This window comes from Lycium ferocissimum, chromosome 11 (assembly GCF_029784015.1).
Source record: "Lycium ferocissimum isolate CSIRO_LF1 chromosome 11, AGI_CSIRO_Lferr_CH_V1, whole genome shotgun sequence".
Taxonomy (NCBI): Eukaryota; Viridiplantae; Streptophyta; class Magnoliopsida; order Solanales; family Solanaceae; genus Lycium; species Lycium ferocissimum.
In genome coordinates this window covers 22458236-22475557 of record NC_081352.1, presented here as the reverse complement: position 1 = coordinate 22475557, position 17322 = coordinate 22458236, and the positions used below count along the sequence as shown (strand labels likewise).

Below are 17322 nucleotides of genomic sequence, written 5' to 3'. Positions count from 1 at the left end.
AACAATACCTAAGATTGCGAAATCGAACAATAGCTAAAATTGTGAAATCAAACAATACCTATGTGAAAAGATGAAGTAAATCGAAGCTTAAAATACGAACATAAAGCTTTGTTCTAGATTTCGAATTAAATTGAAGCAGAAAACTAAAATTGAAATAAAATCTAAACATAAAACTAAAATCAAAGTAAATACAAACATAAAGCTTCGTTTAAAATCGGTGTAAATCGAAGCTTCGTTCTAAGATCGAAGCAGAAAACTAAAATTAAAGTAAAATCGAAGCAGGAAACTAAAATCAAAGCTGACCCACGCTATTAAACCTCCGTAATTTACGCCTTTTTTGTAGTGAGACTTTTATAAAGTTTATAAATAAAATTTTAACGTGTATCACTGCCCAGAGGATGAAGGACAGGCAGTGTTTTGGCATCAGGTTTATTCCAAACTAATATTTCGACACGGAATGTATTCCAAACTAATATTTCGACACGGAATGTACATTTTTATGCCAACATAAAAAAAAAAAATGGATGAATATTAAATGTGAACCCATAATTATGGAAATACAATGAATTCAATGTAAAAAACCTTAAAGATCAAAACCGTCGAGTTAAAATCCTGGGGATCAAGGATCATGTGCCATTCTTTCAATTTGTAGCTAAACACCAAGCTTTAAGTATGATTGGTGCAATTACAGTAAACTATTGGCAATATCCATGGCATGGACTATCAAAAAGTAAGTTGAGATAGGCACACTTAAAGAAAAAAGTGCTGCTATCCCTAAAGCCAAAGCTGGCCTAGTCTCTATCAAGCACATTTGTACCAACCTTACAATTTCAAAAACGACCTTATTATAATGTGAATAATACTTCTTCTCCAATTCCATCCAATTTTTAAAATTATGTAATTGACCAGCTTGTGATGATGATATGTTGATTTCTTTGATACGCATACGTAGAACTATCATATTTTCATCCACAATGTTGCTTTCACCATAATAACCATCTTGATTTCTTCTCGCATTAACCGCTAGCCTCGCCTTTCGTTTCAGGCTAGTGGGACTTGAGGGAGGATCGATCCACAAGCGCCTGGTATAAAAATTTGTATTCTTAGAACAAGAGATCGATAAAGTTATTTCCATTTCTTGATCAGCAAAAAAACAAATTTAATTTAGAGTACGAATGAGTTTGAAACGTTTGAATAAGCTACTCCATCGACAAAGTTGAAGGGAGAGAGAGAGATGACTCTAATTTTTTATTGGTGGACACGACAAAGAATTGACAAAAATATGATTTGTATTAATCCAAGTGATTAATTTGGAGTTGTATTTATAGAGGGGAGAGGAGGAAAAAAGTTATTTCTTGGGTGCATAATTCACTTAACCGCAGCTTTGAGACGATTATTGCACATGAGTCGTGTGACAGCCGCAAATTAAATAGAGAATTTATTTGACAGTAGTGTACGCGTCCGCGCGAAAATAAGAAAAAAAAACTAAGAAACATGAAAAAAAGGGGGGGTAAAAGCGAAATCGAATCCATAAAATAAAACTGCAAAAATTTCTTCTGTAATTTATGTCTTAACTTTTTCCGTTACTCCATGTCTTTGACTTTTCTTTCTTCTTTGTTTATAAAAAAAAAAAAAAAAAAAAAAAAAAAAAAAAACTTTCTTACTTCCCTGCCCTTTCATTTTCCAAAAATAAAATTTCCCTTTTCTTCCACCAATTCCCAATAGTAAACGTAGAAATACAAAGATATTTAAATATACTTCATATTAAATATAAAAAATGAGGGGGGCAGGGATGAATAGGTGTTGACCATATTACTTATAGATTTCAATAAAGAGTGCAAGATAAAATTTGTGCAAAAATAGATCATTATTGGCCTCAACATCAGCTATATTGTTTTTCTACTTTATTTATATCACATAATTAGCATGATAATTAAGAGAGCTCCATACAAAAAGGTCAACTGAACCATGGATAAAACCCTTCTGTGTCGCCTCTTTTTACCCTTTTAGATCATCATCATCATCATCTTCCACTCTACTTCCCCTCAACTCTTCAGTTCAATCATAATCTTTTCTTCATAGTCCCTGTAATCTACTGGACTCAATCAGTATATGAAAGAAAACACAATATTAATAATTGTCGGTATTATGCTACATAGGTATGACGCAAGTTATTTCTAACTAACATCAAGGACATCAAATAATAGATAAAACCTTCTGATGATAATCACTTAGACAGAAAGCCTATTACAAATTCAGTAAAATAATAATAAAAATCTCAAGGACATGAATAAGAGGAAACACTTCATCAGATTGAAAAATCATCCGAATCTCCTCCATATTATCATTTTATATGATCCCATAACAAAATTGTCACGTGTCCCTCTATAAAATTCAATGAACATATAACTTTAATTCATGCTTGTTTAGAGGAAATGAAAGAGAAATAAACAAAATAAAATATACATATATATATATATATATATATATATATATATATATATATATATATATATATATATATATATATATATATATATATATATATATATATATATATATATGTATGTATGTATGTATGTATGTATGTATAATGATACAAATAAAAACAAAAGAAAGTACTCACCAACAGCTAGCTTAGTAATCGGAAATTTATCACCAAAATAAGAAGATGGGGTAGTCAATCAAATATATATATATATATGCTTGTGCCACACCACGTTTTAGCAATTTACGTTAAAAATGATTAATTGTAATTAGGGACATTTATCACTAAAATGCCTCAAAAGCGTTACTCACTTTTTAAAACTCATTATAGTCATCTTTAATACTAATGCTTTTAATACTCATTGTAGTCATCTTTTAACGTTACTAATTCTACTCGTTATTTTGCCACTTTTACATTTTTTTAAGAATATGTAGAACAGAAATTTTAGGAGAAAAAGGTTAAAAAAAAAAAAAAAAAAAAAAATAAAAAACACAAAAAAAGATAAATACAATTCCTGATTAATGAGAGGTGCCACGTCACCGTGTTATTCCCAGCTTTATATATATATATATATATATATATATATATATATATATTAGTTAATTTGTCCGCGCTTCGCGCGGTTATAATAAATAATATATAAAGTGAATTTAGAAATATTATTCTTATAACTTTAGTCAAGATAAAAGGAGATGAAATTTTACTAAGTATATAAATATAATTGATAATATTCACGTATATAAATACTTTAATTAGAATTAGAACATAGATGAACTATTATTAGAATACAACTGAACATTGAATTATTTTTTTTAAACCTTTATTAACTGCAATAATTTCTTTGTTGCTTTGGGTTTCACATATAGTTTTTTTAATCCATCGTATATCACGACCAATTATTGAAAGCACTTGTTGAAAAAATTAGAATATAACAGATTATATAGTTCATTTTACCTTCTTTTAATTATATAGTTAAGATCTGTTTGGATAGAGATTAATTTAGACTAAATTCCGAAATATCTTTAACATTTACTTTTGCTAATGCCCATAATGTGACTACCTAATATTTCTTTACGTGGATAAGTGTCATGTTCTATTCACTTTGGTCCAACAAACGTCACAAAGTCTTGGATTTGTCCCTTGGACTACATTTTCATCGATCTAAAAGCGCGAGTAAATAGTGTTCACTTCTTCTTCAGAGGCTTCAGCCTAGAAGTCTGCTAGTCCTCCTCTTTTTCCCATCTTCCATCATGAGCATCACAATAAGCTAGAAGATAATCAAACATATAGTTTTCTTCCTGCACAGGGGAACACAAATTGAAGAAATTGAATTCCACGATGTAATTTTATAATTTAAAACCTCTTTTCTTGGATTGTTGTCACCAACTATTAGGAGTACAATGTTAGATATTCCAAACATTCATATGCATCCATGCTATATATTCCATTTAATTAAGCTTGGAGAAATAGTATTTAAAGTGGTGCAATTTTTGGTAACAAAAATTGCTATGATGGAATACATTACCGCTAACTGTTAAGTAAAAGTAGCAGTGCATGTAATTCAGTCTCTTCTCAATCGCAGAGTCTTGAAGTTTGTCATTGATCCCTGTTCATAGCGACAAAAAGAGGCATCATTACTCCAAAAACCTGACAAATCAAAAGAATGAATGAAAAAAAAAAAAAATCAACATGTAATGGCAATGTATAAGAGAGCATGCAAATGATGAAATAAAATTCATAAAATCCCTAAGATTAACTTTTGCGTTATATTTAAGATCGTGGAACATCACATTGAAAATGAAGAACAAAAGTTAATCAATCTTCTTAATGGTGTGATCATATACCAGAACTTACCTCAAATATTCTTTTATCAATACTATCATATTTTTGTCTTTATAGAAAGTACATAAAAGAAGCAAAGAAGTAGAAAAATTATGTTAGAGAAGATTTCAAAGATTAAGATCCTTAGTAAAATGTTGTTGTGTTTATATGTAAAGATAGTAAAGAGGGGCAGATGAATGATCATCTAACCTCCGCGCGTTACCTTTTCTTTTCAAAACGTCAGAATTCTTATAAACCGAAGTAACTCCAAAAGAAAATAAGTAGAAACGAAATTAATGAGACTAATTAAGAATTAAAATTAATGAGAGTTATTTAGAAAAAAAGCATATACCCTCTCTTTCGAATTGTTGCCGTAACCATGCTTCTTTCTTTCTAATGCTCATTACATGCAAATTAAATAGCCTAAAAAATAAGTAGAGGAAGTAACCTTCTCTGTAGTTATGGTAATTTAATGTGAGTTATGAATATTATTAACTAATTTAGAGGAGAAGTTACGGGGATAAGGAGGTGTGAGTTATGGAGATGACTTTTTGAAATAAAATAATTTAGAAAATTGAAGAAAAAGGCAAAAAGGAGAAAAAAGATAAATAGGATCCTTGGCCAAAGAGAGGTGTCACATCACTCTTCTTTTGCCTACCTTTATATTATACTAATGTCTTTTTGCCCGCGCTACACGCGGCTATAACAAAGATATAAATACGAATAGATATTAATGTTCAATATTTTTTAATAAAACATCTTTTCATGATTCTTTAAATAATCTATACATAATATTTTAACTAAAAGAATATTGAGTGAGATTTAACTGAAAGAATATTGAGAAACATTATAATCGAATTTGAAACTCATTTAATGTCAACTTGAGTGGAAGTTAGAAAAAGTAATGAAAAACTGTAAGGCAAACCTAATAGATAATCTGATTTATTTAATTCTCTGTAAACGACGTAATACATGTTTAAAATATAAAATAAGAAAATGTTTTCATTCATATGTGTATGTGTATACACAAACTATTTAAACTTATAAGGGTACTAACATTAATATATAGAATATCTAAAAAGGTGGATTTGCCTCGATTATTTGTTAACATGTGAGCTGAAGCATTTTAATTATGCTTTAAACTTGAGCTCTTTAATAGTACAACTTTTTCTTTAGTAGAAACTTTTGAAATTTATCAAAAAAAAAAAAAAAATGGCAACATCCATTTGGTGGACTTTACTAATGAAAGCAAACAGTTGATATATCAGTGAATTTGAATCCGAAATGACTGTTAGTTCCCAATAATGAATTTTTATATAAACTTTTTTTTTATGATAAAAAAAGGGCTGACTTCCGTTTAATGTCGAACTATTAGCTAATTCATACACTGTGTTATTTGAAGCATATACTTTTATGTAAAATACAACTTAATATACTTTATCAATGAAAGTTATGTAACTTTTGTATAAATTTTAAAGAGTACTAAAAAAGGTAAAATTATAACTAAAATTTTGAAGAATTTGTTTTATAGCTATAATAGCCATACGGATAAAAATATTCAATTCGGTTTCGGTAGTATATTCAGAAATGGAATTTAATTTTACGGACATGATATGTTAATACTAAAACCAAACCATTTAGCATGCAAAAATAATGGCAATCAGACAAATAACCAACTAATTTCTATAGACAATTCTAACGGTCGTATTATTTGACAGTTTATCACATCTCCAATAATCACCTACTAAAATAATGAAAAACAAAGAAAGAAAGAGGAATTAGTTACGGAGTGAAAACAATGAACAAATAAAAAAAAAACAAATAAAAAATTAGTATGAATAAAATTAAGTAATCTAACTATTCAGATTATAAGAAAATTACATACCTTGCATGTGGTCCAAAAGAGATGTGAAATAACTTTTTTCGCAAAGTCAAATATGAAGAACGCTACTTGTGGATATTGTCAAATTTCCCCATAGTCATTTTCTAGTCTTCTTTTTCATTTGTCCACCATTTGGTCTTCTCCTCCTCCCTCCTCTTCTTTATCCCTACAAGAAAATACATCACAAAAATTGATAGACTATGAATAAGAATTGTAAAGAAATACTAAAAATTAATTTACTGAATGAGAATTACGACAAATAAAATCATCCACAATTTTTTTTAAAAAAATACTCCTAATGCATAGCCAAAAATGAATAACACAAGGGGAATAGCTTACCCAAAAAGAGAAGAAGAATAAGAAGATATATAGGTCATGAAATAGAGTATCAAAAGGCAGAGGAATGAAATTTATTGTAATTATCAGTTTCTAATTAATTATCAAGAAAAAAAAAACGGCTTTACGTTGATTATTATGAGTAAATATTGCTGTTATGTGAATCAACAGAGGGTTACTTGCGAATTGGGATTAATTAGTTGTACGTGGGATCACAGAGGGTTAAACGGCAAAGGTTATTTAAGGCTTTTGTTAATTCAATAGCTTATTTAGGGCTTTTCTTAATTCAATTATTTAGTAAATTATGTAGAGAAATGAAGGCAAAATTGTCAAAAAAAAAGGAGAAAAAAGATAAATGTCAATAGAGGCCATAGAGAGGTGCCACATAGGATTGTTTATGCCTAGCTTTATATTTTATATAGATATAGATTTTTTTTTTTCAACTCACTTGACATGTTAAAGCCTGTAAACTCCCAATGACATTTCGGTATATACATGTCTTTAATTTAAAAGTATAAAACTAAAATATTTATTTAATTTATTTTAAATTCCGTGCTTGGTCAAATCGGAGAAACAATTAATAACTTTTCTTCTTCTTTTTATTTACAAGGTTAAGTTCATGAATATGCTTTTTTTTTTAGGAAGTATGTCGGGTATGGATTTGACAATATAATGATAGAAAGAGAACACTTAAGAAAATACCCGGAAAAGTTGTAGGCGGAAGTTGATCGAAACCAAATTTACCAGCGGTTGAAAGTAAAGAATATTTCAATAGCACATTCATGACTAAGAGAATTAATCATGGATGAAGACTTTAATTTGATAATTCAAAGTCTTCTTATGTGTGAATGCAAGTTCAGTATTATACCGTCCACAAAGTATGCTGTACATAGTTGTTACTACTTGTTGCATTATGTTACTAATATTTTGTCCTTTATAAGTGGATTAAAAATTGGTATCGAAGGTCAATTCACAATGCATCCTGTAGTTGTTACATTATCTGAAGATTCTGTTCAGTTAATAGCTTCCACCATAATAACCATCTCGATTATTTCTTCTTACTTTAACCACTAGCCTTTACTTTCGTTTCAGGCAAGTGAGACTCGAGGGAGATCTATCCACAGGCACCTAGTACTAAAATTTAAAAGTTTGGAACAAGAGATCGATGAAGTTATTTTCATTCCCTTATAAACAAAGAACAATTGAATTTTAAGGTACGAATGAGTTTACAACGTTTGAATAAACTACTTGATAAAGCTAAAAGGAGAAAAGGAGACGACTCTGATTGTTTGTTGGACATGGAAAAGAATTAACAATAATATGATTTGTATTATTCCAAGTGATAATTCTGGAATTGTATTTATAGATCGGGGGGTGTTGAGATGATTGCTCGTGAGCCGTGATAGCAGGGAAGCCAATTCATAGACAAAATCGACAGGACGAGATGTGATTCTATATTATTTGTCTTTTAAAATTATTAAAAGTAATTAGTATATATGGTCTTAGAGTCCCCTTGGCAATCCTTCCATCATTTGCATTTTTTTTCTGCTTCCTTCTCTGGAAGAGGTTTATGTTGTGCCCCTTTGCTTTATTTTGTAAGCTAACTTTATTTGTTCCTTTCTGCCCTTAGCCGTTTTGGCTCTTATATATCCGTAGTTGGGATTTGTCGTTTCTTCGTGGTCGTAACAATCACTTCAAGCAGTGGAAAGAACAAAAGATGTGCTCCAAGTCCTTGAGCTGTTGAACAGAATCCAACCATTATATTTCTTTGAAAAATATTTTTTATATTTTAATTTATATATCTTACTCTCTTTTTTATGATCACTTTTATATTTGATAATTATCCTTTAACTTTAATATCCCCTGTGGCATGTTACATACTATAAAATTCAATGAGTATTTTGATATATTACACATATCTTTAGTTTAAATTATACGATTGAAATATTTTTTATTTTTTAAAATTTTGTACCCAGTCAAACTAATGAAAGTACGAGTGGATGTCGACTTTTCTTCTTTCTGAATTACAAGGCTAAGTTCATGAATATACTTTCTACTTTTTTATACGTATATCAGCTATCTATTTGACAACGATCGAAACAAAACAACTGAGATAATAACTGGAAAAGTTGTAGGCGGAATTTAACAGTTGTTGAAGTTAAAGAATATTTCAATAGTACATTCATGACTAAGAGAATTGATTCTGGTAGGGACATAAATTATCAAAGTGTAAGAATCTTTTGAAGATAAATAATATCATTTGAGTTCTACGACTATTAATATTATATAATAAGTTGTGTTTGACGTAGAACTTTTTCTCCAAGGCTCCAACCAACGTAAAAAAAAAAAATGAATATTACGTGTAATTTGACTAAACTGTCCCTAATTAAATATGTATTGGGATTTGATCACATAACACTTAACAGGGAAAAATCTAAAAAAATAAGGTTAATTCTTTCTTGATTTGATAAGTGAACACTCTTTTTAACCGAAGAAAAAAAGGCTAAGTGGACACTCTTTATGATCTGGAGGGAGTATTAAACAAAGGGAATAACAAATGATCCTTGCTTTTTGGGGATAGGTTTAAAGTAATTTTTTAAGAATACTGTTGAGTAAATTTGGTCCATTAAGTTTATCAAAAGTAATCATTTTTAGTTTTCATCAAATATTCTAATAAATTTTATCTATTAAAGTTGGAGGGAATGGTGAAAGAAAAAAAAATGTAACCAGAAATCTTTGGGAAATTCACATCTAATCCTAAAAACCACAACATAAAAAATTGCGCCATACACAAAAAAATAGAGCAAAAAAAGAAGAAGTTACATACAATTCGACCTTCTTGTTGATGTAGTAGTGTGCCTTGTATGACTATTTTTTTTCCTAATCGTGTAGCTACTTCACCCGTCAATGCTATGCCTCTTGGAATTTTCACGAATTTTATTAATAACGGACTATAATTCAACAACATTTAAAAAATCTTCATCTGGCTCTCAAAATTACTTTTGCCATCAAACACAACAAACGGGATAATTAGGTAAGATAGAATATTCGTATATTTTTTTATATGCTTCGGATCTCACACAAGGCTCTAATAGGATATGAAATATGCTCTGATACTAATTGGAAAGAAATAACTAGTTATTTAAATTCCAACAATTAAATAGTTATTTAATTAATTTAAATTCTTAGAGGAAAAAAAAGTCTATAAGAGTATTAGTTGGTTCATAGAACTTGACAAATATTTCTCAAGCCTAAAAATTTTAAATGTGTGATTAGCAGGGGTAAGAGTATTAATTGGTGTATAGACCCTGAAAAAGGGAAAACAACGTATGTATACTTAATAATAAGCACAAAATATTAAGAAACGTAACGAGAGTTTTCAGTTTTCAAAACATATCGATAGAAATTTTAAGAAACATATACAAAGGCATAGAAAATTAAAAAGACAAATTTTTTAGCCCTAATAAAGTTACGCTAATCATGCAATCAACGTGATATTTGTCCCTAATTCTCTCCCCCCTTCACAAAATATCCAATTTTATCCCTTATCTTTTCCATCATTGTTCACGAATCCAACATCAGTGCCAATTCATTCCTAATTTTCTCCATCCCCAAAAATCCAATTTTTCTTCTCCGTTTTCCTTCATTATTTTTTCACTAATCCAATCTCATCAAAGATGCGTCTCATCGTCGTTGTTGATACAGGAAAAGAGAGGATAATATAGTTATGATTCATAAGAAAAGAGAGACGAGAACTTGCAAGAGAGACTTTTCTCTTTACTCTTCTCTTTACTCATCTCTTTTCTCTTTCCTTCTTTAGCAAATTCAATAATGAATTTCATCGAAGCTTTGTTTTGAAATTCGGGTTTCTAAAACTATTATATTTGGGATTGGGTATTGTTGCAAACAATTGAGAATATCTTTATGAACTTATATCTCAATTTTGAGGGTGTTTGGTGAAGATTAGAGTTAATTTTGGTTGAATTTTCATATTAGAATACTGTATTTTAGAAATTGTATTAATGTTGTATGAAAATTATATTTTAATTGTATGTTGTTGTAGTTGTGAACTTTATGGTGTAAATTCATTGTTGAAATGTAAATCTATGTCAGTTTTAATATTTTTTTCGTGGTCTGGATTTATGAATTTTTATTTTTTTGGACGAGAGAGTACTTTTCCATTTTCTTGTGAAGTATCTATCTTCCTCAGCTTTTATATAGTTCTTTCGATTTGTAATATATTAACGAACCCAACTATGATGTTATGTTCGAATGCCTAACAATACAATATAATGCCACATAGTCAAATTCGGAGCTGTTTGAAAACTGGAAAAGCCTAAAATGCGAGAGATATCTAATTTTGAATATACGAAATACAGTTACTTACATATTTCGGTATGAAAATTGTATAAAATAAGTATAAAATGTGTATATTACTGTATAAATTTTGTATAAAGTATCGTGTTAGGTTTCTGGAAAAATAAATAAACTTCGTGTATAAAAACTGTATAAAATCTGTACGAAATATGTATATCCTTTGTATAACTTTTGTATAAATTTTATGTTAGATTTCTCAAAAAACAAATTTCGTGTAAAAAAAACTGTATAAAATCGGTTTGTAATATGTATCTGACTGCATAAATTTTGTATAAAGTTCATGTTAGGTTTCTGGAAAATCGTGTATAAAAAGTATAAAAAATCGATATGAAATATGTATGTAACTGTATAAATTTTGTATAAAGCTCATGTTAGGTTTCTGGAAAAACCACACGTCAAATCTCGCTTATTGCTTCAAATCTCGTTCACAATTTCGTATACAACATTGTATAGATTCTATATGAAATGTGTATATAACTATATAAATTTCATATAATGATCATGTTGGTTTCTGAAAATTTAATACAACTACACAACAGTATATACAACGATCATACAATATTCATACAAATTTAATACAACTATAACAACATTCAAACTTAAAATACAATTTTCATACAACTCAGCATACAATTATAATATAACTTTGATAGAATATTCACCTCGATCCACCTATATATTATACATATCATATACATATTACATTCAGCTATAATACATGTGGTGAGATTTTTATTCCTATTGTTATGCCAGTAAACACCTGATTTGAATTCATAAGTAATACACTATGAGATAACTGTATGAAATATGAATGAAAGTAGCATATTGCTATTGCGTGAACACGTGATCTTAAATATTCCTGTCTTCTTTAGCAGCTTTTCGAGTGATCTTGGAAACCTCTTCTTCTCCCTTATCTTCTTGATTATACAATCCAAATTTTCACGGTTTCTCATTGGTAAATCTCCATACCTTAAACCTAATGTTGTTATGACCAACAATCAAATATCAGATATTGGTTATTATCTCCCTCAAATACCTGCAATCAAAAATATTATACACAAAACAATATATTTGAATGAGTGATTCATAAATTATGCACAGAACATATAATATATAAACATATAACATACAATTTATGTATATTTGACACAAAGGAGGAAGAAGTGTATAGACAAACAATCTTACACTTATACACATACATACAATTTATATATATATTTGACAAAAGGGGAAGAAGTATACTACATGTTTACATACACATGTTATACAAATATTATATATTCAGGTTAAAACTTTAAAAATAAGGCACAATTTCTTAATAAAGCTTTCAGATGACCTATATATATATATATATATATATATATATATATATATATATGTACAATATTCATACATATTTCATACCTATTTAAAATTAACTACACAATTTACTACACAAGAACTAGGTAGAAAATCAGTCAAAACTAGTTCAAATCTTATCCAAATAGCCCGGAATTCTAGATTCGAACTCTCCTCAACATTCTAGTTCTTTTGAGATATCACCCACTCAAAAGAAATTTAATTTACGGCAAATCGATTTTTCAAACTCGAGCTTCTATCTCCTTTAATGGCTTACATTGAAGTTTTTTTTTTCTTTTTTTTTTTTTTTAAAAAAAAAAAAAAAAACTTGGTTCTTCTATTAAAAAATTAAAATGACAACAGAATGAAATCATGGGTGAAGTTGAGAGAGAGAGAGAGTTTTTTTAGTAATATTTTCCACACAGCAAATGGAAACCAAAACAAAAATAAACTAGACCACTGTTGAAAGTGGTCTGTTACTAAACTGAAAACGAGAAATTCGTGGGTTGATGAAGATGAATTCATGATTGAGGTTGAGTGAAGGATGAAAACTTTAATGAAAATCGCAAATAGTGGCATAGAGAGGAAATTTTAAAATTAAAAAGGAATTTTGATGAAGAAGGAAACTGAAATCAAGTTCCAAAAATCGTGGGGTTCAATAATCAAAATTTTCTCTATCTTAAATTAAGCCCAAAATCGTGCGTATACTGAAAACCCAAATCTGTTATGTGTTTTAATTTTGTTGGTATGTTTTATGAAAATTACTTTTGTCATCAAACACCAAAAGTGGACAATTAGGTAAGATGGAATATTCATACTTTTTTTTTATATGCGTCAGCTCTCACACAAGACTCTTATAGGATCTCAAGCATGCTCTGATACCAATTTGAAGGAAATAAATAGTTATTTAAATTTCAAAAATTAAATTGTTATTTAATTAATTTAAATTCGTAGAGGAAAAATAAAAGTCTATAAGAGTACTAGTTGGTTCATAGATCTTGACAAAAATCTCTCAAACCTAAAATTTTAATAAATTTGATTAGTAAGGATAAGAGTATTTATTGGTATATAGACCCTAAGAAAAATATTTCAAGTAAAAAATTCTAAATATCTTTAACGATTATGATAAAAGTGTTAATTACTTGAGTATAAACCTAGACTTTCAAAATAAAAATCCATTTTTTTCTAAAACTTAGGATATATACCTTTGCCTTTTGAATCTAAAATGTGAATGATTGTAGGAAAATAATGACATATAGCGTTATATACTCTTTATAAAGTTTCAATACTAAGGTAACATCATCGCTTTGGTCATGTGCACAAATGTTACTTTCTCTTTATCAAAGGTGAATCTAAGATTTTTAGAATACGAGTGAACCACTTAAGAAAAGAAGGAAAAAATATGTTAAGTGGGAATTTATCCCTAGTTCTCAAGGTAAACAACTTAGCATTCAACCAAGTGCACCATTTAGCCTTTTTGCAGCACATGTGTCCGCAGATAATATTATATCAATTTTAGAAAATATATACATAAAATACCTAATTAACGGTGAGACCATGGGTTCACATGCCCCATATTTTGCCTTTAAATTCGCCCCTGCTCTTTATATACTTCTATTCTACAGGTTTGTGTTTTGTAGCTTTTTAGTTTAATGAATTATATGTGCACCCAAGGGTATCGTCTAGTGGTCAAAATAATCGAGTTGAGAACCATGAGGTCTCAGGTTCAAATTCCAGTAGAGGTAAAAACACTCAGTGATTTCTTTCAATCTGTCCTAACTTTAGTGAACAGAGTTACCTGATACCTATTGTTGGTGGGAGGTAACAGGTATATTCTGAAATTAGTCGAGGTGCAAGCAAGCTGGCCCGAACACCACGATTATAAAAATTTTAAAAAAAAAGTTTAGTTAATTATATGTGCATATTGTTAGAAATTTTAATAGAGAAAGAAAGGGGAAAAGAACAAGAATACAGAAATGGTCTTTGATAAGATTACGGACTCGAACATGTTAAAAAATTATTACTAGTATCTCAAAAGAATAAGAATCAATTTTGGAATTTCTCTAACATCTGTTATTAAGTTTGGTCAAGATAATTAATACAAATATTGAATTGCTTTAATGATTCTATTAAAGAGGAAAAATGCAGTTGCCAAACGTTTGAAAATTTAGTTTGATCATTTCAATTGCCTTTATGGCCATTATTTCTCTTGAATTTGTAGACGGTGGCAGAAGACTAAAAGGCTCACTCTTTTGCTTTATATATGACTTTACGGATTCATCTTTAGAGGGTGAAAGAAATAGCAGAAATACTTCATATAATTTTGTATTCTTTGGATTTTCTTTGAGATAAATCTTTGTTAGATTCTGGCTTCTAGTTTTGTACTAGAAGAGCTTGTTGAATCCTGGGGGATACACCCATACCGGGTGAAATATCCTTAAGGACAGTGTTTTAATTGACATGCCTCAAACTTTTAAGAATTTCTTGCAAGGTTCGTGATCAAGTATTTTCCAAAGTTCGTGATCAAGTATTTTCCATAAGAATTTCCAACAAGTGTTTGTGATCAAGTATTTTTCATAAGAATTTCCAACAGAACATTCATGACTTGTTTTGCTGCTATCTCATTTTTAGATGTACTTTTTTATCATATTGATATGAGAAAAATTGTAACTTATGGTATATATTTTTCGTATAGTTTTTGAGTATCCAAATTTTACTTTAGAAATATTAAAGAATGTAATCTAATTTAGTTCTGAAGATTAATTGATTAACTGACTCTAGAAGCAAAACTTGAGTGGTCTTTTCGGACAAAGGGAGTATATTTTGGCTACGACAAAAACAGGACGACGAAAGAAGCCACTACTCAAAAACTCGGCTCTGCCTTGGAATCAGAAATTTATGCATAAACTGTATTACTTTTAATCAATACTCTTATAAAGATAGGTCAAACATATTCTATTATTAATCTTAAAACCTTTTTATGATGTGTCTTAAGGTTGGTTTTTCTAAAAGATACGTGAGCATCTCCTTCATATTTTAATCGGAAAAAGCTCAAATATGCCATCGAACTATTGGAAATGACTCATTTATGCCACTCGTCAATAGTTTGACTCATTTATGCCATCGCCGTTATCAAAATGGCTCATTCATGCCATTTTTTCATTAATTTGGGTCGATTTTTTTTTTATTAATTATGGATTTAAAATTGGGCTGGTTGAATTAAACAACGTGGAACTCTAATTGGAGGCCACATGTCATATCTGGTATTGTAAAATCAGTGTTAATGAAAAATGGCACGAATGAGTCATTTTTGTAACGGTGATGACATAAATGGTACCCAAACATTGACGAAAGTGGCAGATAAATGTAGCCCATTTCCGATAGTTGATAAGATATTTGGCCTTTTCCGTATTTTAATTGATTTAAACGTGTTGAATTTCCTCATATTCTCTGACGTCGTATTTTAGATACGATGTATTGAGAATTTAAGTAACATACCTTATTAGTATAAATAGTTCTTACATCTTCATGTGCACGAACGGTAACGTAGTCTAGAGATTTACCTTATTTTGACAAAATAATGCCTTTCTTTCCTGTTTTATTTATGTTTCTTTTTGGATTCTTCTCATAAAACTAATCCAAAGAAGACATCAAACAAAAGTAGTAAAATATAATCCAAAAAGAAACTATTATCAAATTCAACTTTATTGTATTTGATTTTAATCTAAGAATATAGAGGTTACAAGACTTTTACATTATCTTTAAACAATGTTGGATTTTTATGAAATGCATAAATCAATTTTGAAAGTGTGTCATTGCCCTGAGGATGACGAACAGATAGTGTTTTGGCATCAGGTTTATCCGAGACTAATATTTTCGATACGGAATGTACATTTTTATGCCAATTTTTAAAAAAATCAATGAATATTAGATTCGAACTCATAATTTAGAAATACATTGAATTCTCTATAAAGAACCTTAAAGATCAAAACCGTCAAGTTAAAATCCTGGGGATCAAAGATCATGCGCCATTCTTTCAAGTTTCAAAGTAGCTAATTAACACCAAACTTTAAGTATAATTGGTGCAATTACATTAAACTCTTGGCAATATCGATGGCATGGACTATCAAAAAGTAAGTTGAGATAGGCACACTCAAAGAAAAAAGTGTTGTTATCCCTAAAGCCAAAGCTGGCCTAGTCTCCATCAAGCACATTTGTAACAACCTTACAATTTCAAAAACAACCTTATTATAATGTGAATAGTACTTCTTCTCCCATTCCATCCAATTTTTAGAATTATGTAATTGACCAGCTTGTGATGATGATATGTTCATTTCTTTGATACGCATTCGTAGAACTATCATGTTTTCATCCACAATCTTGCTTTCACCATAATAACCATCTCGATTTCTTATCGCATTAACCACTAGCCTTAACTTTCGTTTTAGACTAGTGGAGTTTGAGGGGGGGTTAATCAAGAAACACCTAGTGCTAGAATTTAGAAGATTAGAACAAGACATCAATGAAGTTATTTCCATCATCAATGAAGTTATTTCCATCCTTGAGGACAGAAATGAAAAATAAGAAACTTCTTCTGGATGGACACAATAAAGTGGTTATAGCAAAAATATGAATTGGATTATTCCAAGTGATAATTTTGGAATTGTATTTATTGTAGGGAGAGGTAAGGGAAAGGTTCCTAGTTGGGTGCAGAAAACACGTGACAGCCGCAAATTAAAGGGCGAGAAGATCAATTCGTATACAAGCAGACAACACGAGACGTGTTATACCATGCGCACTTTAGTTTTTTTTTTTTTTTTTTTTAATAAAGCTTTTGTACACTTAACTTGACAAAAGGATTTAACAGCTTTAATCATCGAATTTACTAATTATCTAAATTACTTTTTAATTATTTTTTTGAAGCGAACAATTCACTAATTGGAATAATATGGAAAGATATTAAGAAAATAATAAATAACTTCTTATTATCTTAGAAATAATAAATATTTTGAAACAAATACAGTTTGTCAAAACGATTAACATTTTGATGTAATGTTTATGCTTTTGTAGGAAATTGAAG

General features: G+C 29.3%; 1 long non-coding RNA gene across 1 annotated transcript; it reads right to left on the bottom strand.

Annotated features, from left to right (window-relative positions):
- Positions 1 to 512: 512 nt before the first annotated feature.
- On the bottom strand, positions 513 to 16705 carry LOC132037343 (uncharacterized). The gene is made up of 2 exons (XR_009409848.1): positions 16220 to 16705; positions 513 to 582 (listed from the first exon to the last, which is right to left on the bottom strand). It is a non-coding gene; the product is annotated as an uncharacterized LOC132037343 (long non-coding RNA).
- Between the last annotated feature and the right edge of the window lie 617 nt (positions 16706 to 17322).